The sequence below is a fragment of the Tupaia chinensis genome, unplaced genomic scaffold (assembly GCF_000334495.1).
Source record: "Tupaia chinensis unplaced genomic scaffold, TupChi_1.0 Scaffold000337_1, whole genome shotgun sequence".
In the NCBI taxonomy this organism is placed as follows: domain Eukaryota; kingdom Metazoa; phylum Chordata; class Mammalia; order Scandentia; family Tupaiidae; genus Tupaia; species Tupaia belangeri.
The window spans coordinates 310,739-314,323 of NW_006159831.1; the positions used below are offsets into that span (position 1 = coordinate 310,739).

Here is a 3,585-nt window from a genome sequence, read left to right on the forward strand (position 1 = left end):
CATTAGAAAAATCATTGCGTGGGTTTTGTAGCACAGTGTGAGTTATCCTTATGAGAACATCACCAAATTGAATAAGAATCACTGCACCCCAGTAAACAATCCCTTGTCAAAAGACTGTTTTTGTGTATGTCAAGAGATTGCACTGTGTGTTAACAAAAGTACTTAATGATTATATCCCCTTCAGGTTCCATCTGCTATCTATACCATCATGAGGGATAGTTTTATTAGTAATAGAAATCATAAATTGTGCCAGCCTGCCTAACCTAATAGAGGAGCAAGATCCCATCTGATTGATGATGTTGTTTGAATTCAGCCTTTCCAGCTTGAAAAACATAAACATGCTAGACATATATGCATATGTGCCAAGAATACTGACAGGATGGAAGAATAGAGGAAAAGAAATTATGGCATGATCACACCTCAGTGGGGTGCTTTCTACTTTTCTTTCTCTCTGTCCCTTGCCCGCTGGCAGTTTTAAAAAATATTTTAAACTTGTCTTGCTTGGTGTGTATAAGGAATGTAACATCTTCATTCTCAAAAAATTACCCCTAAATGAAATTAAGTATGTGGTAGATATATGTGAATAGAAAAAAAGGAGATTCCCTTGTGTGTTTAAAATTAGTAAGGATTGGGGAAAGTTGGAAGATCAAAGATATGTTTGCAATTAATCCTCTGGGATTGATACAACCTTGCTTTTCTCAGTGAGTATATGAGGACATGTCTAAAGTCACAACTCAAATTGTGGTAAGAGATGAGTAGGACTATATCTCCTCTCATTAGCAGTAACACCAAATTATACGTAGGCTCACTGAGATTTCTTCCTGCTGTATATACAACAAAATGTATTTTCTGTATGTCCTCTTAAAATCAGATGAAGAGGAATGGTGCAGCAGCTCTCAAAGTTTGGATTAGTCTCTGGGGGAAAGGGACAGAGAAAAATTTCTTTTTTTTTTCTTTTTTTGAAGAGGTTTTTGCCATAGGGCTTGTGCGCTCCCCAGAAAGCCAGAGACAGAGAGACAGAAAGCAAGAAATCAACCCCCATGGGGGGATGGCCATGCTGCAATCCCTTCTTCTCCATTCTCTTCTTGGGATCTTGAGCACAAAAGCACACGTGCCTGGCATGAGTTTAAGCCACTGGGTACAGGACTCAGACCACGGTTGACTACATGGGAGTCCAACGACATAGCCATTAGCTAACTGCTGGTTCCAAGAACAATTTCTAATATCATACAGGTTCAGGTTCCTTGGGTGTAATTTGGAATTAGGCACACCAGCAACGATGAAAGCACCTAGAAGGCAGGTCCACGAAGGGTGTGGAGACATCCTGTGGATGCCAACATGACTGTGGCCTGTGAGGGTTTGGTGGAATTTCTGAAGGCTACCAGACATGGTGTGTGGGCTATAGGCAGAGACCCAGCCCTGAAGAAAGTGAAGGGGCATGTCAGTAGTGCTATGAAGGTGCAACTTGAAGCAAGTGCAGATACTTAAGTGGAAGAGGAAAGCTTTGGTCCATAACCTATTTCATGGTGAGAACAATGTGGCATAAATGCCAATGATAAGAAAAAACTGGAAGAGGCCAGATTCCATCCCTGTAGAGGCTATTGTTTATGCACTGAAGAAGGAGCTAATAAGTATTAGGGAAATAAGTGAAACCAAAACTCATAAAATTCTGCTTCTTATTGACTGGGGTGGAGATGAAGGGAAAGGCATATATGTTGACAGGACAGCTGCTAGCAGAGGCTGAGAGAAATAGTCTCTCTGGCAGTAATGTCCTGGATAATGTAGTATAGCTCGAGGATTCAGCACAGACTATTGGACCCAGCTCCTTTATCAAGCATTAGGCATGATGATAGAATCTAGATATGTACTATTTATTTTAGACAGTGCCATTACCTTATATAGAACAGAATACATGGTGGAGGAGAGCACTTTGCCAGGATTTTGCAGTTGCTTCTGGGACTAGCTGATGAGTTTGGTGTAGCAGTAATAGTCACCACCCAGATGGTAGCCCACGTGGATGGTGTGGCCATACTTGCTGCAGATCCCAAAACCTATTGGAAGACTCATCACCCACACATCAATGACTAGGCTGAGAAAAGGAAGGGGGAAAACAGAAATCCGTAAACATCTATGACTCTCCTTGACTTCCTGAAGTCGCAGCTATGTTTCCTATCAATGTGAATGGAGTGGGAGATGCCAAAGACTGAGTCACTGGGTTTTTCACCTGTGTAAAACCTACGTGCTGTGGCCTAAAGGAGAGGACAGCTTCCTGAACAGTATTCACAGGCCTTTTTCTGTTATGACTGATAGGAAGAAACTTCCAGTAAAACAGGAATTGTGTCAGCTTCTCTGAAGATGTAAACAGGTGGTAGATTATTATTTCATAAATTAATCTGAAAAGTGTATTCCTTCTGGAGAGTATTAATCTTTATGTTATTTCTCTGGTTTTTGGAAGAGAATTATGGAACACCTTTGATTAGTGCCTGGGGATTGACTCAGGCCTAACTAAGCTGCGTAGTGGACAATAGTGTGTCTCCAGAGAACTAAAGTTAGAAAGACCCACTCTTCTCTCACTTTTGAATAATAGCAAAATAAAATGCCTGAACTGTGTAACAAAAGGGAAAAAGATCAGGTGAAGCAAGATTAACTCACACCAGAAATAGAAACATCCCCTCACATCGAAAGGATTATGTTGGCCAATAAGCAGGTACAGGGAGAAATGGCAGGGTATTCCTTCTGGAGAGTATTAATCTTTATGTTATTTCTCTGGTTTTTGGAAGAGAATTATGGAACACCTTTGATTAGTGCCTGGGGATTGACTCAGGCCTAACTAAGCTGCGTAGTGGACAATAGTGTGTCTCCAGAGAACTAAAGTTAGAAAGACCCACTCTTCTCTCACTTTTGAATAATAGCAAAATAAAATGCCTGAACTGTGTAACAAAAGGGAAAAAGATCAGGTGAAGCAAGATTAACTCACACCAGAAATAGAAACATCCCCTCACATCGAAAGGATTATGTTGGCCAATAAGCAGGTACAGGGAGAAATGGCAGGGAGGTTAAAGTGGAAATAAGTGACTCTTGTTATATCTATAAACCAGTCTTCTCAGATGGAGAACTTTTAATTTTAACAGAAATTTGAATCACTTTACTTTTTATTTTGTAGGTCGCAAAATTGGTTATTGCTTTCCGACGTGCTTAAGAAATTGCAAATGTCATCCTGCAGATTTCGCCGCAACTTTCCAAATTTGGAAATTGTCACAATTGCAGAGGCAGAGTTTTACCGGCAGGTTTCAACAAATATCTTGTTCTCTTGCACCAAAGAGTTGGAAGCCTTCGACCCAGAAAGCAAGAACCTGTTGGATTTGGTTGAATACTCAAATGACCTTAAGTTTATTCTTGGCTCTACTGTAGAATATTTAAATCCCAGTGATGTAGCCTAGGAGAACAAGCCATTAAGAACCACTGTGTACACTGTTTTATAATGTTAGTGCTTGTTTAAAATTTCAAAATAAAGCTAGTTCAGTAATGAGACATTTTAAATTTGAGAATTTCTGTTCTAGGTACTAGAATTTTTAAATTCTGGAA

General features: G+C 40.0%; 1 pseudogene; it reads left to right on the top strand.

Annotated features, from left to right (window-relative positions):
* The first annotated feature begins 1,694 nt into the window (after window positions 1-1,694).
* LOC102471846 (DNA repair protein RAD51 homolog 1 pseudogene) lies at window positions 1,695-2,207 on the top strand (annotated as a pseudogene).
* The last annotated feature ends 1,378 nt before the right edge of the window (window positions 2,208-3,585 follow it).